The sequence below is a fragment of the Peromyscus maniculatus genome, chromosome 6, assembly GCF_049852395.1.
Source record: "Peromyscus maniculatus bairdii isolate BWxNUB_F1_BW_parent chromosome 6, HU_Pman_BW_mat_3.1, whole genome shotgun sequence".
Classification (NCBI taxonomy): Eukaryota; Metazoa; Chordata; class Mammalia; order Rodentia; family Cricetidae; genus Peromyscus; species Peromyscus maniculatus.
This window is the reverse complement of record NC_134857.1, coordinates 68,050,849-68,077,375: the sequence shown is the minus strand read 5'-3', so window position 1 is coordinate 68,077,375 and position 26,527 is coordinate 68,050,849. Positions and strand designations below refer to the sequence as shown.

The 26,527-nt window shown below is 44.5% G+C and overlaps 1 protein-coding gene across 12 annotated transcripts in view; it reads right to left on the bottom strand.

The window, feature by feature from the left end:
• Arhgef11 (Rho guanine nucleotide exchange factor 11) overlaps window positions 1-26,527 on the bottom strand; it is a 120,762-nt gene that overhangs the window by 56,055 nt on the left and 38,180 nt on the right. The window contains exon 2 of one of the 12 annotated variants that reach the window (XM_076574370.1): window positions 22,990-23,044. The exons of the other annotated variants lie outside the window; for them this stretch is intronic. The gene's annotated coding sequence lies outside the window, so the exon portion shown is untranslated. The remainder of the gene's footprint in view (window positions 1-22,989; window positions 23,045-26,527) is intronic. 12 annotated transcript variants of the gene reach the window in all.

The window sequence follows — 26,527 nt, the reverse complement described above, 5'->3', positions numbered from 1 at the left end:
TCCCATCAATCTGAACAGCCGGTATCAGCTCAAAGACCCCACCCTGCTGGATGTCACATAAAATCCGACTGCTTTTCCACCACTTTGCTCTTCTCTGTTACTGATAAATAGCCTTGGCAGTCTGATCACCAATAAACCTTTCTTTCTACCCATGGAGTGGTCTAATTTGGTGGTTTCACTGTACCACTGTACCCTTACCTATGTGAACACATACTTTTTTTTTTTTTTTTTTTTTTAAACTAAGAGCTTAAAGAAGGAAAATGAGAGATGAAGTGAAGGAGGAAGAAAGGCCTGTTAGGCAGGCCTGGTAGGTGGAAAGAGAAAGTTTGGGTCATCCTGGTTTCAAGTCCAAGTACAGATCTGGGAGGAAGACTTCAGGTTAAAATATGAGAGACCAGGGAGGAGGCAAAGGAGAGAATAAAGTAGTCTGGCATGAGACTGAGGTGGTCAGAAGAAAAACATAGCTTTTGCAGGTCTTTCCTCCATAGAAATGTAGCACCAAAGGTCAGGTTCCATTTAGCTTCACCCCGGAGAGTAGAGATTTCCACTCAAATATGCACTCTCCAGAGACAGGTTTTCTGAGGCAGATTATCCAACTAGAGACTTCAAGGTCCTTTAGAACCTTCTTCTAGCATGACAAATGCATTTCCTGTTTCTATGTGTTTGCTCTTCACTCACCATATTTGATTGAGAGTAAAGTTTGCCTTGTTCAGAAACTTCAGTTGGAACCCCTATTTCTAACACTAGGGACTGTCTTTTTTAAATATGTTATCAATGACCCCTTCAGTAGGTACATTGCCTCAAGCCTGAAATACTGGAACAAACCAACGAGCTACCAACAAACTACCACTGCCAACTCAAATCACCTCATTTCACTCTCCCACTCTGGCACATCATTCCCTCAGCCCTTCCAGAACACGATTCCTCAGCCTTTACGATACACAATTAGATGTGTGAATGATACCTTTCATCAGGTGGCCCTAAAACCTTTGAAAATTCATCCCTGACTACTGCTCTACATTTAACAGACCTAAGAAATGCTATGTTCACTTATGGCCTCTACCCATCCTCCATCATACTCCTTTTTAATCGCTTACACCTCTTCTCCTCTCCACCAAGTTACCCTGGTCCATGTTTAGTTCTGAATAATTTCAAGCAGTACTAAAGCTGAAGGAGCAAGAGGGTAACACTCTTCATCTAGATCCGTGGTTCTCAACCCTCGGGTGCCGCTCCTTTCGGATCGAATGGCCCTTCCACAGGGTGACACATCAGATAGCCTGCACATTAGATATCCACATTACAATTCCTAACGGGGGCAGAATTACAGTTCTGAAGTAGCAGGCAGATTATTTATGGTTGGGGTCAGCACAGCATGAGGAAAGGTCGCAGGGTTAGGAAATTGAGAACCCTGCTCCAGACCCACCTGTGTCACACTGTTTGCCAGCCTCTCCCTTCTTTCCCCTCCCCTCCCTCTGTTTTTACAAGCTTTACACTTACTTATCTTTTGGGAGGTGCATGTGGATGTCAAAGGGCAACCCGTGGTATAGGTGTGCATAAAAGTGCCTGTGCCAGTGCATACACATGGGGCGGGGCGGGGCCGGGCAGGGCGGGGGTAGTGGTGCAGAGGCTGACATCTATTGCTCTCCACCTTGTTTTGGAGATAGGAACTATCATGGAACCTGGAGCTTACCAATTTGGCAGGGTTGGTTAGCCAGCAAGTTCTCTGTACACCAGAAGTGGAATTAAAATTACACTGGCCTAGCTGGGCAGTGGTGGCGCATGTCTTTAATCCCAGCACTTGGGAGGCAGAGGCAGGAGGATCTCTGTGAATTCGAGGCCAGCCTGGTCTACAGAGTGAGTTCCGGGACAGCCAGGGCTACACAGAGAAACCCTGTCTCGAAAAACCAAAGAAAGAAACAAGTAAACAAAAACAAACAAAAACATAAAACAAAGCAACTACAACAAAAAAAACAAACGTGTGCTGGCTTTTCCATGGGCTCTGGTGATCCTAACTCAGTCCTCATGCTTGCCCAGGGAACACTGCAACCGAGTCGCATCCTCAGCCCACATCTGCTTCTTCTTCTTCTTCTACATTATACATTTTTTCTCATTTAAAAATGAGACATCATTATAGAGACATCATGACGTTTTACCTTTAATTACTTTAGTGTATACATACTAAGTACCTTGAGAGACTCTACAGGAACTGCCGTCAGCATGCCCGATAAGCTAACTTTGATAGAATATTATCTAACATGGGGTAGTATTCCAGTTTCCCATCTGTCTTATCAATATTCTTTACATCTGTCCCTTAACCGCCTCAATCTATGATTTAACCAAAGCTCTTAAATATACATATGTATGTATACACACATACATATTAATAAAATACATATATAGACTCCCTCCTCTCTACCTCTGAGTCCTCTACCCACTTATCTCCTATAACAATGACATCTTTTTCATGTTTGTGTCATATATGTATGGATGAGTATGTTTGTACATGACTGTGGAGGTCAGAGGTCAACATTTGGCGTCTTCCTCAGTTATTCTCATCTTATTTTTGAGATAGGGTTTCTTACTGAACCTGGAGTTCAACAATTCAGCTAGGCTGTTTGGCCAGTGGACTCCAGGGATTCCAATGTCCCTGCTTTCCCAGAACTGGGATTACAGATCTGTCAGCTCCAGCTTTCCACATGGATGCTGTGGCTCTGAATTCAGGTCTTCACATTCGCACAGCAAGCTCTTTACCAACTGAGCCATCTCACCACCCCCACACAATATTTTAAAGTCCAAGTCAGTTGTCCTGTTGAATGAATGGCATACGTTGGGGAAATGTCTGATGTCTCCTCATGATTAAAATCAGGTTAAATATTTTTGTTTGCTTGGCACAGAATCTCACTCTGTATCCCAAACTGGCTTGGAACTCACTATGTAGCCCAGGCTAGACTAAAATTAGTTAACTTCTTGCCTCAGCCTGCCAAGCATTGTTATTGTAGGGATGGGCCACCATGCCCACCCAAGCTGAATATTCTGACACACTGTAAGTGATGTTGGTAACGTGAGAGCATCATGATTACCTGAGACTTCTCATCGGTATAAATCTATTCTTTCCTTTTAAATCGGCTGTGTTTGGAGAATTCTGTTCTCTAACAACCACTTACCCAAGTGTTTATATCTGTTACTATTTTTTTACTTTTAGAAAGATTTCTTTCTATTAATGTGCTGTCTGTGATTCTGCCATGTGTATGAAGGTGACCATGGAAGCCAGAAGAGGGCCTCAGCCTCCCTGCAGCTGGAGTAACAGGGGTTGGTTGTGAGCTGCCTGATGTGGGTGACGGACGAACAGATGGACGGACGGACAGACAGACGGAGCTGAACTCTTCCCGGCTGAGCCATCCCTCTAGCCGGCTCTCTCTACTACTGCTCCTCGTCTGAAACACTTCCATCGCTCTCTTAAGCCGATAACAAGTGATCACACCAATGTTTCCTCCCTGAAGTTGCACAGTCCAGTCCATTAGCCTTTACCCCCTTGGTACCTTCTGCATGCTAGCCCATGGCTCTACCATAGAGCTGCACCTGAAATCTCCTCCCACCATTTAAAAGAATGTTTAAATATTGCCTTCTCATCCCATAAGCAGTCTAGGGCGACTTGTGAAAATGTCCCAAAAAAGCATAAAAAAAAAAAGTTCACATCTTCACAATTCCTTCAAGAATACCCGTGCAACTACTGCCTAGGATGCCACAGGTATGGGTGACACAAAGCCACTAGGTTTCTGAAAGATATTTCTTTAAGGAACCGTTGGCTGATATGGTGGCACAGGTGGGAGGTGTGCCAGGCCAGACACTGGGGCTCGACACAGGGTTGGTGGCCCAAAAGGAGGACTGAATTTCTGTTACTGTTGTTTTGAGACAGGGTCTCACTGTGTAGCTCTAGCTGGCCTGGAACTCCCCATGTAGACCAGGCTTACCTCGAACCCAGAGAGATCTGCCTGTCTCTGCCTCCAGAGTGCTGGGATTGACTCGAATGCTTTTTTGTTGTTTGTTCCCTGGTTCAGTGGGTGACAGTGCCAACTAAGCCTGCCGAGCTAAGCTTCAATTCTGGAACCCACATGAAAAGCCAGAGGTAGTAGCACATCCCAGCATTCCTACAAGGAGGTGGTGAATGACAGGAGAGTCAGCTGGCCTAGAGTGTGACATTCATGACAGACCCAACAAGGTGAGGAAGAGAGCCAACTCCCAAACGCTGTCCATGGATACACCCTAGGTTGTGTGTGTACTGGAGACTGGGGCTGAAGAAGGACCTGGTAAGAGTGTGGACTGCTCACCCAGAGGACCTGAGTCCAGTTCCCAGCATTCAAGCTGGGTGGCTCACAACCGCATGGAACTCCACCTCCAGGGCACCCAATGCCCTTTCCTGGCCTCTGCAGGAACTTCAGGCACAAACCTATACACACACGTATAAACATAATTAAAGATACTATCTTTTTAAAAAAAGGGACTGTAACGCTGAACTTTAAATTCAGCATAAAGTGAATGCAGATAAGAGGGAAACACAAAGTCCCAACTAGGAAATGGGAACGTCTACAAACAAGACCCTGTGTCTGTTTAACAAGTCCCCATCTGCCACTGACAATGTCTTTGTTCTCTGACACAGAAAGACACTCTCGTTCACCTTGTTTCGTATGTCGACCTGGAATAAAACGTTTTTCTGAGGACCCCTGGTTCCTTTAAGTAGGACAGGAAATGGACTTTGACACAAGCAGCTAGGATCTGCCAGACACTGCTCCTCAGTGTCCTTCTTTCCAGGTCCTCTAACATACTTCCCACACTTGACGTTCAAAGTGACAACTTCCAAACTGAAATCAGTATGACAGGATGCTTCCTCACTTTCTCCATTCCACACTTTTTCTCTTTTCACTGTCAAGAACTGAATTCGGACTCACACATGCTAGGCAATCTACTGCAGAGCTACATTCCTAGCCTTCCATTCCAAACTTCCTCTTCCTTTTCAGATAGTGAGAATCCCTCTCCTGAACAATGCCAGTATATTTACTTGGTTTCTCTCTTCCATAATACAATCAAGATGGTCTCTAGAATTACTACAGTGTCACTAACAATAAACCTGTTGAATCATGGTCTCCTCACTTCTTTTGGCCTCAGACTGAATCTGAGATTCAGTACATGAATTACTCCAGATTATTAACAAATAAAAAAATGTTAATGCTTGATAATGGTAAGATTCATTGGAAACATTCCATTTTATATATGACACAATTTTACATAAAGACTTTGAATAGAGGTGAAGATGGAAGAGGTGAGAGGTTTGGGGCAATGTTCTTTCTTACCAGTTAACTATTCTAAAGCAGTGTCTCACCACGGAGCCCACTCTAATCTCAAACTCTGGATCTTCTTGTCTCATCCTCCAGAGTCCAGGATTACTAGAGTGCTCCACCATGCCAGGTTCTAAGACAACTTTAGCTTTTTTTAAATTTGTCTTTATTTATTCTATGTGTCTTTTACATGACGTATCCTGAGCCTATTCATTTCCCTGTCCCTTCAAATCTGCCCTCTGTCCCTGCACCGCCCCCCAAATAAAATAAAATTTAAGAGAAAAAAATTGCAAGTGTTCACTGCAAAAAGTAATTGGTTTGGTTTGAGAACTCTGGTTTCTATTACACTAGGACTCTTCCTGGATACTCTGTTGTTGCCCTGTGTTGTGGAGATCCCGCAGCTTTGGGTCTGTGGGTCAGGTCTCTTCATGTGCTCCAGATGATCACAGATGGGGTGGATGTTGGGGCAGGTCAAGTCATAACCCTGGTTCTAGGCCCGGGCAGCTGTAGATTGGTCCACCCGCCAGTTCTCCCGTCCTCACCACCAGGGTGAGCTCTGCAGCATTGCCCGGCTAGTTCACCTCTTGCAGCAATGAGTGAGGGGCGGGGCCAGTTCTCCTGCCTTCACACCCTCAGGGTCAGCTCTCCCACACCCACATCATTAAGGTAGGTATTGCCTACCCGTTGTGTTGCCCAGGGCCAGCTCCTCCATCTGTCTTAGGTATTGATGGGCAGGACGTGTGTGTGTGTGTGTGTGTGTGTGTGGGGGGGGGCAGTTCTCCTCGGCCCATGCTACCACATGTCCGATGAATAATGGAGACAGCTCTTCTTTGCTCATAACATGGGGGCTGGATCACCCTCACCTTTGACCACTGGGCAGCTCTGTTGTGTTGCCTTGGTGAGGGGCATGGTCAGCTCTCTCCTCTATTGCAGGTGGTAAAGGGTAAGGGGTAATGGGGGGCATCTCTTACCCTCTCACACACCACACAGCAGACAAGTAGTGGGAACAACTCGCCCATGCTTACAACTTCAGGGCTGGCTCACCCACACCTCCGCCAACGAGGTTGGCTCTACTGTGGATAACTTTAGCTTTAATGTAAGCTATATAAAAGGAACTCTCATTATTTCATACTCAAAAGGCAAGCGAGTATATATATATATCTGAAAACGTATTCTAGAAGATGATTATGATAGCGCATGCCTACATAGTAAGACCGTCTTTTTTTTTTCTTTACATTTTATGGGTTTATTGTTTTGAACTATGTAGATTTGGATGAGGGTATGAGCTTGGGAGTGCACAGCCTGAGGCAGCCTGAGGAACTGAAGTTGCTAACAAACTCAGGTTCTCCTCAAGAGCAGTGCACCCTGTGAACTGATGAGCCATTCCCCAGCCCCTGCATTTTATTTATTTATCTTGTGTGTACATATGCACATCACAATATTCCTGCCTTGGCCTGCTGGGGGGGGGGTGTCAGATGAGAACTTTGGGAGTCAGACCTTTCCTTCTACTATGTGGTTCCCAGGGAATAAACTTAGGGTATCAAGCTTACAGCCTGCTCCCTGTAACTTCCTGGCAAGTTCTGCCACCTATATTTTTAATAAATATACCAATAAGAGGTGAAATGGTTCAAAAAGTCTTCACTGCTCTCTGCTTACCCAGGGGAGAGAGGTACAAGGACTAGGTTTTGGGACTCACTAGCACAGTAAGACAGTTAACATTTGAACATTTATATTGTAGTTCTTTTTTGTTTTGTTTGTTTTCTGAGACAAGGTTTGTCTGTGTAGCTTTTGGAGCCTGCCCTGGAATTCAGTTTGTAGATCAGGCTGGCCTTGAACTCACAGAGAGATTCACTTGCCTCTGCCTCCTGAGTGCTGGGATCAAAGGCCTGCGCCACCCCCCCCCAGCTGTATTGTAGTTCTTTTTTTTTTTTCTTTCCATTTTTATTTATTTATTTTTCTATTATCAGCTTGATACAGTACAAATTCATATCCTAATAGTGAAATGTTTCACTGAGGCTTGCCCAGTAATTGAGTAAAACCAAAACTTATTATAAGCCACAGTCATCCTAGGGTCCCCCCTGCTATGTAGCCTCCCTGGTTCTGAGGGTTGCAGTCTGATTGTTCTTTGCTTTATATCTCTTTTAAAAAGAAGTGGAGGTGATTCTAGGTGTTCATATAGTCAGCATTAACAGGTTATCATTCTACCCACTATCATATATGTATGTATATATACATATATATGTATTTACTGTAAATATCTTTTTTCATATAATATATTCTGATCAGGGTTCCCCTACCCAAACCTTTCCCAGATCCTTCCTCCCCACCCACCCAATTCCACACCTTTCTCCCTCTCAAAATCAGGAAAGCCAAACAAACAAACTGGAATAAAAAATTTGAAAAACACAAAGAAAAAGCACAAGAAACACAGACAGACAGACAAAATCCTTATTAGCACAAAATTGGAAACCATAATCTACAAGCAAAGAACCAGAAAGAAAAATTAGTAAATGCCCAAACAAAGCAGAACATGAGACTGAAAGTCTATAAAAATATTGTTGAGTTCATTTTGTGTTGTCACCTACTGCTCTGCATGGGGCCTGCCCTTAAGAGTGGTTCACACATCCAGTGAGACTCAAAAACATGAAATGCTTCATGAATCTGCATATCATCATCATCATCATCATCATCGGTTTTTAGACAAGGTCTTTTTTTGTAGCCCTGGGTGTCCTGGAACTCATTTGTGTCCAAATGGTGTGGCATACAGTATTTGAGAGGCAGAGGTAGGCAGATCTCTGAGTTTGAGGCCAGCCTGGTCTACATAGAAAGTTGTAGAACAGCCAGGGCTACAGAGAGAAACCCTGTCTCCCCCTTACACACACACACACACACACACACACACACACACACACACACACACACACACACACACATCAATGTGTCTGTGTGCCATAGTGTACACCAAAATGTCAGGACAATTTCCTTCTGCTGTGTTGAGTATGAGAAATGAACTCAGGCGATCAGGCTTGGTGGCAAGCAGCTTTACCCAGTGAGCCATTTCTTCAGCCCCCCTCCAAAATTAAAAAAAAAAAAACAAAACACCAATATTTTATTTGTGTGTGTGTGTGTGTGCGTGCGTGCGTGTGTGTGTGTGTGTGTGTGTGTGTGTGTGTGTGTGTGTGTATGTGTGTGTGTAAAACACCATGTGGGTTTCAGGGACAGAATCAATTTTTACTCATCAAGCTGACCGAATAATTGTTTTTAAAGATTTAGTATGCATACAGTGTTCTGCCAGCATGCACAGAAGAGGGCGCCAGATCTCATTATAGGTGGTCGTGAGCCACCATGTGGTTGTTGAGAATTGAACTCAGGACCTTTGAAAGAGCAGCCAGTGTTCTTAACCTCTGAGCTATCTCTCCAGCCCCTGACCAAATGATTTTTAAGTAAAGGTCTAAAACTTTTGTTGTTTTGTTACGTCTGGCTATGTCGTTCATGATCGCCCTGACTTGCAGCAAGCCTCCTGTCTCTACCTTCTAAGTGTTGGCTAGTCCCACTGACTCAGGCCTTGTACAGATTCCCCTTTAGGCTCCGCCCCTGACTCTAAGTCTATCTTCAATGGCTAGGCCCTGCCCCTGAGAAGTTCCAAAGGCCAGGGCCCACCCCCAGACTTTTCTAACTTTCCCTAAGAGCTATGTTCCAGTCCCCTGAGGACAGTGGCCAGGACCCACCCTACAGAAAAAAATACCACCAATCTCTGAGTTTGCCTTAAGATCAGGCCACATAATTCCTCCAATCCTAGGCCACCCTGGAAAGCTCCTCCCCTCTCTCTGCCCCTCCTCCCCCAAACCCCTATATAATCCCTGTCTTCTGCCCAGTTCTCTACTGCTTCAGCCACCCTCCTGGGGGTTTCCCTCCCCAAAATATCTTGTGTAAGGATTGCTGTAGAGTGTGGATTTTGTGGTATTCCTTGGCTCCCAACTGCCAGGATACCTTCCCGTTTGAGCTGCACCACATACACAAGTGGTAGGATTTAGTTATGTGCCCTCCTCATACTGGGCTCACAGCACTAAATCTTTGACCCCCTCCCCCAAATCCCTTAACTTTTGAATTCATTGGAGCACGAAGAGAGAACTCAGTGGGTAAGAGCACTTGCTGCTCTTGCACTGGACCTGGGTTCAGTTCTCATCACCAATATTGCTGCTTACAACTGTCCTCTTCTGGGCTCTGCGGGTGCTGCATACATATGGTGTATATACAAACAGACAAAAATTCATAGACACAAAATAAAATAAAAAACCAAACAAACACACACCCAAATCCCTTTGAAGTATCCTCAGTTTTCTCAAGTGTGAAATGAACACATACTGGTAACACCTGTTCGTCTTTACTTTGAGGCCTTCCCCAGAATATTCCTGTGCTACTGGACAAGTTCCAACACAATGCCATGGTGGAGTGGGCACACCCACTCCCAGTACACTTAATGAAGCAAGACACACCTTCTTTCTTCCAGAACTGTTGAGGACTCTGAAAGAGGGAATATCGGTTAAGTGCTTTGAAAATCCTAGACCAATAGTTTCACTGTTTGGTTTTCCTCCCAGGATCAGAGTGATCTATGCATGACAAATGTCAGTGATAAGAGAAAGAGGACTAGAATGAACAAGGGTACTGTACATGGAAGGTGAACAAGATCCATGGGCCTCCAGCCCCAGGCAGGCCATGGCCAGGAAAGCTCTCCTTTCTAATTTCAGGAGGGTATTAGAGGAGGAGGATTCGGCTAGCAGAGCAATAGCTTAACAGACAAGTGTGTGTGGAGGAGGCAGGCAGAACTAGTATGCTGAGGGTTGGTTAGCTTGCCAACACCAGAGCACAGAACAATGTGACGTGGCTTTAAAAACACAGCTTTAGGGGCTGGGGGAGATGCCTCAAAACACTCAGATGTACTTTGTGCATCTGTAATGCCAGTGCTCAGAGGACGGGCTCGGATAACCCAGGGGCTCACTGGCCAGCCTCTAGCCAGTCAGTGAGCCTGTCTCAGAAACTAAGTTGGACAACAACAGATGACACCAGCAGTTTACCCTGGCCTCCTTCATACATGCATGCATGGGCGCATACACTCCTCCTTGTACACACAGCACAACCACAACACAACAAATCAACATCCCTTCCACCCCCACAGCTTCTGCAGTTAAAACACAATCCTAAGTCTAGGTTCAGTCCTCTCCCCCTGCCCCCAATCTGATTCCCAACAACAACAACAACAAAATGTGGTACCACTAGCTTTCTCAAAGGCTATGGGAAAAAAAAAGACCAGATCACCTTCACCAACTCCTTAAAGCTAGAATGTTAAACTGAAGCCAATGTCCCTAGCCGCAGCCCAGCCCTGCTTCTGGCCACACACTCTCTTCTCTATGAGTGCTATGCAGGCCCATGGCAGAAATTCAAGTTCCTTGATCTGTAATTGAATCAACTGAGCCCTTCTCACATGACTGCCTGGCACCCCAGGAATCCACCTCCATAGCATGGCCTCTACAATGCCTCTACAGCACCTCTGACTTCACCTTGGAAGACCTGGCCTCCTTCCATCTACTTTCAGCTTCAACTCTTGTAGGAGCTACTGCTTGTCCCTCACAGTTGTCCTTTAGAGAAATGAGTCAGAACATTCAACACCCTTCAGGGGTTCCCTGTTTTTGTGTCCTTGAGACAGGATCCCACTGTAGCTCTGGCTACCCTGGAAATCACCATGTAGACCAGGCCCAAACTCAGAGATCTACCTGCCTCTGCCTCCTGAGTTCTGGGATTAAAGGCGTGCGCCACCATGCCCAGCCTAGAGGTTCCTTTTTTTTTTTTTTTAATTGACTTTTTTTTTTTTTTTTTTTTTTTTTGGTTTTTCGAGACAGGGTTTCTCTCTGTAGCTTTGCACCTTTCCTGGAACTCACTTGGTAGCCCAGGCTGGCCTCGAACTCACGGAGATCCGCCTGCCTCTGCCTCCCGAGTGCTGGGATTAAAGGCGTGCGCCACCACTGCCCTGGCTAATTGACATTTTTTGAACATAGTTTGCAGGAACTTTACAAGTCCCTTCCTCTTGTTTCACCCCCCCATGACAAGTTTTCAACTCTCTGAGACTCATTCATTCTTTAGGATTCAGCTTTAGGTCTACTTCAGGGAAGCTACACTGGATTTCCCCAAACCCTCCCTCTATGGTGCCAACCTCAACACGAACTAAATTGTCATATGAGTGTTTTCCGATTAGTATCTACCCTTCCAGTTCAACAGTGGCCATGTCTTGCACTCTAAAGCACACAGTGGCCCCAGAAGACATAATATAGGACACATTTGTAATAGGTAATACAGGCAACAAAATTTTAGACATCAAGGTATCAAAAGAATGTCTGGCTTTGGGTGACCTCTTCTATGCAAATAAATTAGAACTAAATTCACAACTTCATAGTTTTAATAAAGACTAAATGAAGTAGGAAGGCTTTCCATGGGAAAGAAGGGAAGAAATATGAGCCACTGTAAGGATACCTAAATGTGTCATCTTCCACTAGAAAAGGATGCAGTCCCATATACTAATCAGTGAGGCATCTGCTAAGCAAGCAAAAACATGTTTAAATGTGTTGTAACTACATATTATAGTTGAGAATTGACCGGCCAAAGTAGGGATGTGTAAAGAGCAGGATTTTACCCAGGGTACTCAGGAAAGGATAGGATTCTGGCAGTGGCTCTGTTGTGGAAGGACACACAGGGAGGAATAACATTTATAGGCACAGAAAAAAGTAGAAGACACAGCGATCCCGGTGAACTGTCGGCGCCAATGCACTACAGAAAAAGAAGGAAACGAAACTAGCGAGAGACAGAACTGGAAAGATTCTCCAAGGACTTGAGTTTCAGCCTGGTTCTGCTGCTTATTAGGAGAATCTTAGGAAAGCTCCTGTTAAGTTCCTCAAGTCTGTTTCTCCACCTAAATAATGTGGATAAATGGTTTACTTGCTCGGCCCTACCTATCCCATATGGCAGCTATGAAAATTAAGTGAGAGCTAGCATGTCAAAAGCCACCCTGCAGGTTGAAAAGCAACACAGCAGTGGTGGGAAGCGGAATGACATCAGGACTGGGCAGGTCACACACACATCATCCTTACATGGAAGAGATGTGGGTTTTACTGAAAGGCATAGCACATCTCTAGTAAGATCATATCGAGTTTTTTAAAAAGGTGAGCCTGACAACCACCAGAGCCCAGAGACTGAGTGGGGCAGAGGACATACACCTGCAGGAGAGGACTACCAGTCAGAATACGCCAGAGAGGCAAGGGAGAGAGCCCTGCGGGCAGGCTGCCGGGAGCTGAGGCTGGGTGCTCTTTATGGCCTTGTCTTGCACTGAATAGTACATGTTAAGAGTACCCGCCAAACGGTACCTGGTTCATACAGAAATGTGCTGCAAAATAAAAGGTCTCGATAACCTTTTATATTGAAATAACAGCATTTTGAATGTAATCAGTTAAATGAAATGCATACCACCAAAATGAATTTCACCTGTCTCTTACCACTTTTATGTGGTTACTACAAGATTTAAACCACAGAGTTGTTTCCATTGAACAGCCCTGGTCTAGTCAACTCTGGCCACAGATGAACCATGCTCTGCCCTTTTCTGCAATCAGAGCCTCTAGCCCTTCACACTAAAGGAAGGGAGAGCAACTCTTGCGGTTAACTTGTTCCCTACAGCACCTAGCAGGTATTTCTGCAAAGCATCTTCCATGTAGCTGCTAACTATACTCCTGTGTTGGTTGGCCCGAGATGTCCTGAAGGTCACCTTCAACTCCTGGCAGTCAAGACCTGTATTGCCCACAGGCCTCGCTTACCAGAAAACCAGGTAGGCCACCTGCAGATTTTTCTTCCCTCTCTTTCTCCTAGATCCAGTCCCCCAGTCTCATGGCCAGCTCTGCAGCAGAACAGCGTGGCAGCCTTCCCTGGCCCCCTTCCTATCTCCTGCGGATCCCACAGCTCTTCACCTCCCTCTCCCCACTAGCTGTTTTGCCTGGGCCCCTAACCCAGCAGGCTCGCCTGCTGACCCAATCCTGATCCTGTCAGGGAACAGGTAGGCACAGGTCTCCTGCTTCTCCAGATCCAACCCCCCCCCCCCAGTCTCATGGCCAGCTCTGTAGCAGACAATTTGCTTTGGTCTCCCAATCCTCTCTGACCCCATCCCCAATGGATGGATCCCAAAGATCTCCTCCTCAACCTCCCTTCCCTCAACTCGTTCTAGTATTCCAGCCTCCAACCCTAGCTGACCAGACTGGGAAACAGACAAGCTAAACGAAGACCTTCCCCCTCCCTGCTCTCCTCCAAACCCAGCCCACCAGTCCTATCCCTAGTTCTGCAACAGAACACCAGCTGCAGCTCCCTCCCCTCTGTCCCCATCTCCTGTGGAGCCCACAGACCTTCCCTGCCTAAGCTTCCTCTCCTCGTGTGTTGCTTCATCCCAGCCCCCCCCCCCCCCCCCCCCCCCGACTCCGGTAGGCACTCGCTGCTAAACCAAAACCACCCGGCCAAAAAAGCAGGTAGGCTGTAGATCTTGCCCTCTCCTTCTGTCCCTCTAGAGCCAATGTATCAGTCTCATCCCCAGTGCCATAGCCGACCCTCTGGGTGACCTTTCTTCACCGTCTCCCCCAATTCTAAGGGGACAAAATAAGCAGACCCTGTTTGTACACTCTGCTCTCCTCCTTCCTGGAACCCCTAGAATCCTAGCCTATCCCCACTCCTAAGTGTCAGCTCTCAATACGCAGAAACACATTTTACCTGGAACCCTCAGTGACAACAACTACCAAGTTCAAAGAAAATTTCCTACCAGGCAACATACAGCCATCATACTCGGAAAATCCAGGGAAGAAACAGAAAACAAGGAACAAAATAACCCACCCAACCAAGAGAAACCTAGAGACCAGCACCTAGACCTATAATCATCTCATCCCTGATGCCTAGATGCCAGTGTAAGAACACAACAGCAGGGCATTATGTCTCCATTAGAGCCCAGTTAGGCCTTGAGTATTCCAACACAGCTGAAGCACAAGAAAACCACCGAAACACCGCCTGTTTGGAGAAGATAGAGGTCCTTAAAGAGGGAATTAATAAACCTCTTAAAGAAATCCAGGAAAACACAAACGGTGAAAGGAAATGAATAAAACTTTTCAAGACCTAAAAATGGAAATAGAATCAATAAAGGAAACCCAAACTGAGGGAATTCTGGAAATGAAAAATTTAGGAATGTGAATAGGAACTACAAAGACAAGCTTCACCAAGAGAATACAAGAGATGGAAGAGAGAATTTCAGACACTTAAGATATGATAGAAGAAATGGTCAAAGAAAATGTTAAATTAAAAAAAAAAATCTCAACACAAACATCCAGGAAATCTGGGACACGATGAAAAGACCAAACCTAAGAATACTAAGAATAGAGGAAGAAGAATCACAGCTCAAAGGCCCAGGAATTTTTGTTTGTTTTGTTTTTTGAGACAAGGTTTCATGTGTAGCCCTGGCTGTCCTGGATCTCACTCTATAGCCCAGGCTGGTCCTCAAACTCACAGAGATCCGTCTGCCTCTGCCTCCCAAGTGCTGGGATTGAAGGCGTGCGCCACCACTGCCCAGCAGCCAAGGGATATTTTCAAAAAAGTCATAAAAGAAAATTTTCCTAACCTAAAGAAGATGTTTATAAAGGTTCAAGAAGCATACAGAACCAAATAGATTGGACCAGAAAAGTTCCCTCAGCACATAATAATCAAAACACTAAACACAGAAACAAAGAAATAATATTAAAAGCCGCAAAGGAAAAAGACCAAGTACCATATAAAGGCAGACCTAGTAGAATATCTCCTGACTTCTCAATGGAGACTCTAAAAGCCAGAAGGGCCTGGACAGATGGATGTGTTGCAGACTCAAAGACCACAGATACCAGCCCAGATTACTATACCAAGCAAAAGCCAAATTTAAACAATATCCATCTACAAACTTAGTCCTACATGGTCATCTCATTATATGCAGATAAGGCCTTTGACAAAATCCACCATCCCTTCATGATAAAAATCCTGGAGAGATTAGGGATATAAGGAACATACTTAAACATAATAAAGGCAGTTCACAGCAAGCCTATAGCCAACATAAAATTAAATGCAGAGAAACTCAAAGCAATTCCACTAAAATCAGGAATGAGACAAGGCTGTCTGTCTCTTCATATCTATTCAATATAGTACTTGAAGTCTTAGCTAGAGCATTAAGACAACTGAAGGAAATCAAGGGATATAAATAGGAAGGGAAGAAGTCAACGTATCTTTATTTGCAGACGATATGATAGTAAACATAAACAACCCCAGGGAATTTCTACAGCTGAACTTCTACAGTTTTTATTTTATTTTTTTTGCAGTTGTAGAAGCAAAAGTAGCTGCCTCAAACAACCCAGGCCATTGCTAAGACAATAGGTTGTTTCTGCAAATGGACAGCAGGACCCCATCGCTGAGAACACCCCTCACACAACTCATTCAACATGGAGAAGTAGAGCTGGTGCCTACATGGAGCCTTCATCCCTATGTTCTAGAGTCTTTGGTGGGGGAAGGTACTCGGTTAGGCTACCAAAAGAGAAAAAGAGAAACGTAAACACCAACCTAGCCATAAAACCTTTGACTTTCAATCTGCCCTGCCTGCAAGGTAGCGCAATGGTGGCACAGAACTTGTGGGAATAATGAACCAATGTCTAATTTGACTTAAGGCCTACACCTTGAGATAGAACCCATATCTGACACCGCTTGGGTGACCAAGAACCAGAGACTAGATAGCCCAGGGACCTGGGGAAAAGCCGAACACTACTGGTCAAAAAAAGAAAGAAAGAAAGAAAGAACAAAAAGGGGATCAATACAATGACTCCCAATGATATTCTGCTCTCCTCAGATCACTGCCTTATTCAGTCATCATCCGAGAAGCTTCCTCTTATAGGAGATGGGAACAGATGCAGAGACTCACAGCTAGACACCATGCTGAGAGAGACTCTATGGAACACAGAGCTCTAAATAGGATGTCTCCATTAAATCCCTCTCCTAAGAGCTCAGAGAACCCAGAGGAAAGGAGGTGGAAAGAGTGTAAAAACCAGAGGGGATGGAGAACACCAGGAGAACAAGACCCTCTAAATCAACTGAGCAAGGCTCATATGAAATCAGAGATTGAAGCTGCAAGCACACGGTCTGCACCAGGACCTCTGTGTATATATTACAGCTTTCAGCTTAGTATTTTTATGGAACTCCTGAGTAGGTGAATAAGTGGGTCTCTGATTCTTGTGCCTGCTCCTGGGGCTCGTTTCCTTCTGTTGGGTTGTCTTGTCCAGCCTCAATGTAATGGTTTTTATTTGATCTTACTATGTTTTATTTTGTCATGTTTGGTTGTTATCTCTTAAAACCCTGTTCTTTTCAAATCATGGGGGTAAAAAAAGAATGCATATAGTTGGATGGGTATGGAATGAAGATGGATCTGGGAGGGGTTGGGAGGAGGTAAATATGATTAAAATGCATTGTATAGATTCTTAAAGAAAAAAAGTAAAAGCTGCAATATAACTGAGAAAAAAAGAAAAATCAGTGAGCATGTACAGAGGGAAGAGAGAGCCTATACACATTTCTAGTATGAGTTGAAACTAAAGCAGCCACTGTGAGGGGCCAAATATGGCTGCTTCAGTTGATAAAACTTGAACTGTCCTCTGGGCCATCTGTACCTCTTGTGGAACATTATAAAGGTGTGTAAGTCAGCAAAGCTTAGAGTTACTTGCTTATTCATGTTTACCAAAGAATTATTCAGAATATTCAATTTATGGATGCAGCCTAGATGACTGTCAACAGATGAATAAACAAAGGAAAAATATCATCTAAAGAAACAAACAAACAATCATGATAGCTCTGGGCTGTGCATCGTCTCTTCACACTTTATCCAACCCTACACTGGCCCCTACCAGCTTTTATTAGAACAGACTCACAGTTACTATTTTTTCCTAATTTTTTAAATTAGCACACAGGGGACTGGAGAGATGGCTCAGCAGTTAAGAGAACTGGCTGCTTTTCTAGAGGACCCAGGTTTGATTTTTAGTACCTACCAGCTCATAACTGTTTATAACTCCAGTTCTAGGGGATCTGACACCCTCTTCTGGCTTCTATGGGCACGACACACACACACACACACACACACACACACACACACACACACTGCACACACTGCACACACACTGCACAGACATCCATACAGACAAAACACTAATAAATATAAAATAAAAATAAACAAGTCTTTAAAAAGTAAAACTAGCACACAAGGTATCATTATGGGGTTTCTTTTGTGTGTGTATGTATGTTTGTTATGTGTGCTTATGCATGAATGTTCATGTGTGTGATCTCCAGTACGTGTGTGTGGGGGGGGTGGGGGTGGAGGCCAGAGGTTGATGTCAAATTGTCTTCCTCAATTGTTCCCTACCTAATATACATTGAGATAGGGCCTCTCACTAGAACCCAGAACTTGCTGATTTGGCAAGTCTAGTTAGCCATCTTGGTCCAAGGATTCGCTGTTTTCTGTCTCGTGAGCTCTGGGCTTTCAGAGCTACACCTAGCCGACATTCATGTGGGGGCTGGGGAATCTGAACTCCAGTCTTCATCCTTGTGTGGTAAATGCTTTACCATTGAACTATCTCCCTAGCTCCTCCAATGGGCTCTACTTCATTTGTTACATATTCTTCATATAAAGCTATGTCTGACATAGTGTCACTGAGCTATGTCTGGTAATTCAAATTATTATCAAGGAGCAGTGTGGTGGCTTGTGGAATTAAACAGAATGGGTTTGCACCCTGGTTTTACCTTTGATATCTGTGACTTAAGGCAAATAATTTACTTTCTGCATACTTTAGTTTTCTTATCTACAAAACTATAATACTAACTAACCATCATACTGCACTATTTAAAAACTGGCACATCCAGGTGTGGTGGTGCATATTTTTAATCCCAGAATTCAGGAGGCAGAGACAGGTAGATCTTTGAGATTCTGATGCCCGACTTGTCTACACAGTGTGTTCTAGACCAGCCAGGGCTACATAGTGAGACACCTCAAAAACAAACAAGACTGGCATAATTAATAAGTATCTAGCGGATGCACAGCATATAGTAATACTTTATAAAAGGCTGCTATTCTTGTTATAGGGCCTGAAGACAAATATAATTAGTTTGCTGCTGCCAAAACAATTACAACCTGTCATGCAAAACAAAATACTTGAATTGAGTTATCCAACATAGATATGCCCATCTTAGAGATCTCTAATGTAGATGATTCACTACTGTCCACCATGTTTAATCAACATTGACTTGTTTTTGTTGTGTGTCCTCCAGCAAATGATCACCTTTGATGAAAAGAACAGTATCTAAGATAGCATCTGAAGATAAGGAGACTGGGACACTGGTACCAATTCTACCACTTACAAGCTGTACAAGTTGACATCACAAGCAAACCAAGTCTCAGAAGATCTAAGATCTGTCTGAGAGCGGTTAAGGCAGACAAAGCCCAAGAGAAGAAAATCACCGAGGCTGCCACAGGAGAGAAGGAACAAACCCTGGAAGCAAGCGGGTAGGGTTCAGTGAGATACTTGGGTTCTAAACCAACTCTGTCTTTTTGCATGCCCATGAAAAATCAGAAGAAATGGTAAATAACAAGCATTAATATGAATGAGGAACTCACATAATCCTGACAATAACACGGTGAGGTAACACTGCTACTTTCTTCTACAGAGGAAGTAATGAGATTGAGAAAAACTATTAATTGATAGGGTAGGAACTCAATCCACCCTTTCTTCTCTGTTCCTTGGTTTGTCTTCCCTTCAGTGAGAGGCTGAGACAAATTATTATGGGTCCTTTCTTGTTCTAATACTGCATAATTCTTTGTCCCTCATGGATTTTCCAATTTAACACATATTTGGTTAGGATATTGACAGAAGGCCAACCAGGGAAAATTGAATCAATTTCTCTTGTAGCCAGATTCTGCAGCTCTCATTACAGTTCCATCAGCAAGAGATCTTTCTGGTTCTTTCTGATCCTCACCATGCCTTCAGGCTGACGAACGAGCTGGTGAGACAGAAACAAGGCACTGTCTGCAGCACAAACCTACCCAGCTGTCTCAGTTAGGGACTTCACTGCGTGAAGAGACACCAGGACCACAGCAGCTCTTATAAGGAAGACATTTCATTGGGGTGGCCTGCTTACAGTTTCAGAGGTTCAGTTCATTATTGTCATGACAGAGAACATGGCGGTGTGCAGGCAGAGGTGGTGCTGGAGCTGAGAGTGCTACATCTTATAGGCAACAGGAAGTCAGCTGAGACACTGGGTAGTATCCTGAGCACAGGAAACCTCAAAGCCTGCCTCCCACAGTGACACACTTCCTCCAACAAGGCCACACCTACTCCAACAAAGCCAGTCTCCTAATAGTGCCACTCCCTATGACCTTATGGGGGCCAATTACATTCAAACTACCACATTCCATTCCCTGGCCCCAGAAGCTTGTAACAATATCATAATGCAAAATGCATTTAGTCCAACTTCAAAAGTCTCCCCATAGTTGGGGCTGAAGAGATGGCTCAGCAGTTAAGAGCACTGGCTGCTCTTCCAGAGGACCTGGGTTCAATTCCTAGCACCCACATGGCAAATATTGTTCCTTGATCAGCTTGCTTCTTTTCATTATATATCTTCATTCACTAGTAACCACAAAACAGTCTATACTAGGCTGTTTTGAGATTTCCTCTGCTAATGGAATGAATCCAAAATTCTTCAATTTAGCCTCAGGCAGACTCTTCGAACAACAGCAAAAAACAGCCACTTTCTTCACCAAATATCACAAGAATGATCTCTAGGCAACATACTAAAATTCTTCTCCTCTGTAACTTCTTCAGCAAGTCCCCCACAGTTCATCAAATCAATTCAACACCACTGTCTTCAATGCTACTACCAGTATGGCCCATTAAGCAACACTTAACTGCTTTTCTAATCCACAGTCCCAAGGTCCTTATCACTCCAAACAAAAACATGGTCAGGCCTATCACAGCAATATCCCAGTTACTGGTACCAACTTGTGTCTTTTTTTTTTTTTCCGAGACAGGGTTTTTCTGTGTAGCTTTACACCTTTCCTGGAACTCACTCTGTAGACCAGGCTGGCCTTGAACTCACAGAGATCCGCCTGCCTCTGCCTCCCAAGTGCTGGGATTAAAGACATGCACCACCACCGCCCGGCCCAACTTCTGTCTTAGTTAAGGTTTTTATTGCTGTGAAGAAACACCATGGCCACGGCAACTCTTACAAAGAAAACATTGAATTGGGGTGGCTCACTTACAGTTTCAGAGGTTCAGTCCATTGTCATCATGGCGCTGTGCAGGCAAATGTGGTGCTGGAGCTGAGAATGCTACATTGTGCAGGCAACAGGAAGTCAGCTGAGACACTGGGAGGTGTCCTGAGCACAGAGAACCTCAAAGCCTTTCCCCAGTGATACACTTTTTCCAACAAAGCCACACCTCCTAATAGCACCACTGCCTACGAGATTATAGGGGCCAATAACATTCAGTCTGCCACACTAGCCTAAGATAATCCACAGCAACAAACTCAGATTGTGTCTGCCTCACTGTAGGTGGAACAGGGAGGCTACAAACCAAGAGAATGCTCCAGTCGTCTTGCCCATCCAGGTCTTTCAAGTCTGCAGGGCCAGTCTGTTCACACAAAGAGGAAATCAGCTGCTGTCTCCTACTGGGGGAGGTCCAAGGCCATTTTGTGGAAGACAAGGGGTTTGTAGGACAGCTTCTGCTACATCCAGCCAATGTTGCTGTGACACACACATGCACACACACTCTCTTCTATTGAATCAAATTTTATTTTGAGGGGGACAATAAAAAGAGTATTAAGACAAAAATTACTGGTTCAGGAAAGTGGCCTTATAGTACTTTCTATAGATTAACGTAAATGACAAACATCTGCTTCAGAGCATGCAATTTGACTAAGTTTATTATCAGGTAGCAGAGAGGTTTAAATAAGGTACACTATGGGTCTGAGAATTTAGAGTACAGTCTTAGTTCTAAAGTGTGGTGTGCTGGGGAGTAATGGATAGAAGAAATGAATGACCCAGATACACTCTACTTCTTTCCCGGGGACCAGGGACATACATTGATTTTATCCAGGCACAAGCCACATTATAATGATTTTTTATTATGACAACAAGAGCCCACCCACAGTATGGAAATAACAGTACTTCAACTTGAAAAATGCCAATCTGCAAATGTTATCTCTAGAAGATAAATCTGGATGGATGGGGAGAAGCAATTGCAGTTGAGCAATCCACTTAGATCTCAGTCTCCACTGAGCATTGCCTAATGCAGGGACATATCCCAAGAAGGGTGTTAGGTGATTTAATTGCTATTTGAACATCATAGTGTACTTAGACAAACGAAGATGGCTATGACATCAATGGGTGATAACATCTTACAGAACCATCATCAGAAATGTGGTCTAAGGATGATTAAAGCCTCAATGTGTGGTGTCTAAATATATACTCAATGAAAATGTGTTGAATGATGAATGACTAACTTTGAAATTCAAACTTTTTCCAAACCCCAGGACTCCAAATGGTTCACTGTTGCCCTTCAGCACAGTTTCCTACAACTGAATTTAAATACAACAATCTCCAATAAGTTCTCTTAACTGGTCCAACTTCCCCAAGAACCTTTACAGAATGAAATTACCTTTTAGTGTGTTTTGAGTTCATACTGCATTACTTTACTTCAAATTACTTCATCAGTACTGGTCATGTCTCCTTCCAACTGTATAATAAACAACTTAAGAGTCCAAATCCTGCCTGCCATCTCCTGTGTTGACCAATCCTACAGTGCTGAGCATATGCTTAGCACGCTCTTACAGAGTAATGATAAAAGCAAGAGGCAGACTGCTTTCAAGCACTTACTGAAATAAAGCACACTTACAAGCACAGGCTCCTGAGCCTCTTCTACAGTCTTTAATGCCCCAGACTCTTATTAGCAACGTCACCTTAAGAAGTTTACTTAATTTCTTGCCTGAGCTTCCTTATTCATAAAACAGAGATAATCATAGTACCCACTACTTCACAGGATTTCTAGGACTGGATTATTTAAAAACATATCTTTAAAATGTTCAAGCCAGGTCCTGGCATTCAGCAACAACTCCCCTGAGCAGACACAACTTTGCTACTTTACAGACGAGGAAGCAGGACTATGGAAAGGCAGGCTTGATTACAACCTTCCAGTAAGATAGAGCTGGTATTTGAACCCAAGCAGTTCAGTGTAAGAGCACATCTACTATAAACGCTGCTTTCAAAGGCTAGGGACGTAGCTTAGTAAAAATGCACTAGCCTAGCATGCATGAGAACCTGGGTTTAAATCCCAGTACCACAGGGGAAATGTCTCACCAATGCTTTGTTCTTTGGCTAGAGAGAAACATGGAGTTCTCAACATCTACTTTACTTTAGCACAGATCTGTCCTAACTTACTTCAGTGTTTTGAAACCTCAGATCTCAAACTCAGGAAAGCAAATGTTGGCTGCTTGTTTTCTCTGTATTCACATTCAAATTATGGCCATACAGAGTACATACCTGTGATCTCAGCATGCAGGAAGTGGAGACAGGAAGATCTTGAGTTTGAAGCAGCCTGAAATACATAGTGAAATCCTGTCTGAAAAAACTGAGGGATGGGTGAATAGGGATCAGTGATAGAAAGCTTGCTAGCATGCACAAGGTCCTAAATCCCATACCCAGTACTACAGAAATTTTTAAAAACTCTTTATCATTTACTAAATACTGGGTGGCACATAGGCTGAGTAGAAAGTATTGTATTTGATACTCAGAGCAGCTCTGAAAACATCTGTAGAAGATAAAGTACTTGGCTGAGACTCCGGGGTTCATGAGACCTGAAGGTGGCACTTGAACTCAGGTCTCAGGTGTGAACCCAGAAGTGCATCCTCATTTGACTCAGGCAAGATATTTAACCTCTCAGCTTCATCTGATGTTGAGATAACTATGACACTGCATTATTAGGAAGTTAAATGGTGGAATTCACTAAGGTGTTTGGTACAGGGTACATAATATATATTCAGAATATGCCAGCTCTTACCACACCTTATTACCACGAGAAATGAGAACTTAAGTTGATGACTTAGTATAATATTTCCCCACCTATTATTGTTTAGGGACAGCCCTATAAAAAGGAGGAACTGACATGTAAATCCCCTGCCTGAGATAAGGAACAGAGTTTGATCTAACTTTTCAGCATCTGCCCTTCACCAGATCCAGCTATCTACGGCCTCCCTGAATGTTCAACAATGTCTAGAATTTCAGAGTATATAACTCTTACTCAGTTCCAAAGGAAGCTCTATGTCACACAACTATACTGATTATTGTCCCTTCTGAACTTTAGGACTTCATCCTGCTACCAGTCAGAAATGGGTGCTGGGCAAGCTATTCCAAGTGGAAAATTCAACTCCATCCCAGGCGGAAACCCCAAATCTCTGCTGTTCCAGCAGATTTCCAGGACGTGCTGGCTCCCAGAAACCACAATTACAGGCAAGCTCAAAGCAGAGGAATAATTAGACCCATACCATCAGCTCAGCAGTTCTCCCTCCAGGGCTGACTCCATCTCTCTCTACCCCACCCCCAACTCACCCCAACCCCATCTCAACCACTGCACAGTGGAGAGATGCAACGGAAATTTCCATTTGTCCTCTCTTCCTACCCTTACCTCACTTCCAGGAAACTGAAGAAGTAGAGAGAGAAAATAAAGAACCCAACTCTCAGATATAAATAATGCTGAACGGTAATAACATTCACACAAAGAGAAACATTCTTTCCCCTTCATCTTCCTCCTCTCCCTCACAAAGAACACTGGAAAGGAGCCTCCTGGAGGAGAGTCCTCTATTCTCCCAAATGTGGAAGGGGATCTGTGAAACAAGAAAGGGACACCTTGAGGCTGGAGACTGCTCAGCAGTTAAGAGCACCGGCTGCTTGCAGAGAACTGTTTGGTTCCCAGCGCCCACACGGCGGCTCACAACTGCCTGTAACTCCAGCTCCAGGGGATCAGACGTCCTCTTCTGGCCTCCACACATATGACATTCTCTCCCCACCCCTCATACATACAAAAGAAATAAAAATAAACCTGAAGGGGGTGGGGAAGAAAGGAAGGAAGAAAGCAACCTCCAACTCTCCAGAATGGGATCAGTCCTGAAAACAGGATGTGGAATATGACATACTGAAGGTCAAAGGCGTCTAGGATTCTAACTTTGATCGTCAGCTAGCAGAGGGTCCTGGAGGGTCACCACTGCTCCTAACCTGCTCCTAGCCTGCTTCAGGAAGGAAGAGCAGCAGTGCCCTCATTTCTAAACGTGTGCTCTTCCCCCCAATGGCAGGACTGATGCTCCCCTTACTCACACCCCAGCACAGCAGCACTTTGCACAGCGCCGCCTTTCTCCGCTCCGCAGTGCCGCCTCTTTCTCAGATTTGCTTAGTTTAGTTCTAGGACTGCGTCAAACAAATCATTTAGAAAGTGTATGCTTCCCTTTACAGCTCCTTGAATTTTCAGGGCGCTAAGGTTTCCACTGAGCCCTGCTTGATAATGCTGAAAGCCTTTAGGAAGTCACCTAACACTGGATCACCTCCAGGGACTCTCAGGAGGTGATGTCAAAGGTGACGGTACAGAAAATAAGGATGCAATGGTGTTAAAAATGCTGAAGGGTTTCTGGAGCTGAAGGTTGTCAGGGCAGTTTCTAGAGCCCCCAGAACTGTGGTGACACAAGTGAAGGAGAAAAGTTCCAGAGCAATCGAGCACAGACCCAATTTCATCCAAACCTGACCTGAAACAGTTAACTCCAGGAAGCGTTCTCTGATTTAGTGCCTCTTGACTGATCTTCCCCGTAGGCTAGCTTATCTTAGTTGTCATAAACACGTCATCACTTAGTTTCTTACACCAAGATCAAGAGGAAAAACACACAATACACAGGCACTCCATCCACCACTGTAGTTACATTTGACATATCTAGCATGACCAACATACCAACACTTCATCCTGGAGCTGGTTCTCAAAAGTTCTGCCCTGTGCCGAAGGGTTCTCAGTGTACTTCCGCACCTCTCACTTCCCCAGGAGGGGATCAGCTCTTCGAAGGAAGAGGACACCTTTCCACTTTTCAAGGGTCTCTGTATTCCCCCCTTTTCTGCTGGCCAGCTGGATGAGGAAGTGGTAGTTTAGTGCACGCACACGCGCGCACACACAGAGCACCTACCACAAGATGCAGAACTCACACATTCTGCATTGTTCAATCCATCTGTTTGGCAAACCAGATGACAATGGGTAACTGGGATGGCCACAAATCTAAGGGATCAGATGGCTAAAGAGAAACTGGGGATATTCACAATGGAACCACACAATCTTATGGACCAGGCATCTGAGGGTTGGTTAATTAGACAATTATAAGGGTCCTTCTAGCTCTGGTCTGAAGACTGAGGAGGTAAGGGAGGAGCTAGGATGCATTCAACCAAAAGCACTGCAGTAACAGGGCAGACCTGGGCAGAATCTTGCGTCTCTGGGTCTCTCCAGGACTTGGGGGAAAAGGTACTGAGAATGATTCTATGGACAAAAGACTGCCATAGAGAGGACCTAGGACTGTTCCTGGGAACAGCAGGCTCATGTCAGAGAGGTAGTGTGAAGACAGCAGCAACAGTGACACCCAGGTTTCCTCACCTGCTGCTACCGCCTTCCCTGGATCACACTCAACCTTTAAGGACTTGACTAATGTGGAATGTCATCCCCATAATTTATTAAGTGTGAATGTGCCACGGGCGTGGGTCGGAGGACAGACTCTTGCAAGGCCAGGCTGGCCAAGATTAGCAGCTGTTTCTATCCTAACTGACTACAGGCTGAAGGTCGGACTCTTTCCCCTGCAGGTCTGAATGTGCAGACAGCTGAGTCAGGGGAGGCTACTGACACCAACACGTGACTTACTCTGAAGAAATGGACAGAACTCCTCTCCCGGGTTATCTCTGTTCTCACACGCATCACAAGGTACAAGAAAGAACAAAAAGACAGGGAGAAGGTAGGGGTTAGAGATGAAACACAGATGAGTGGTGAAACACAGCGAGAGGAAAA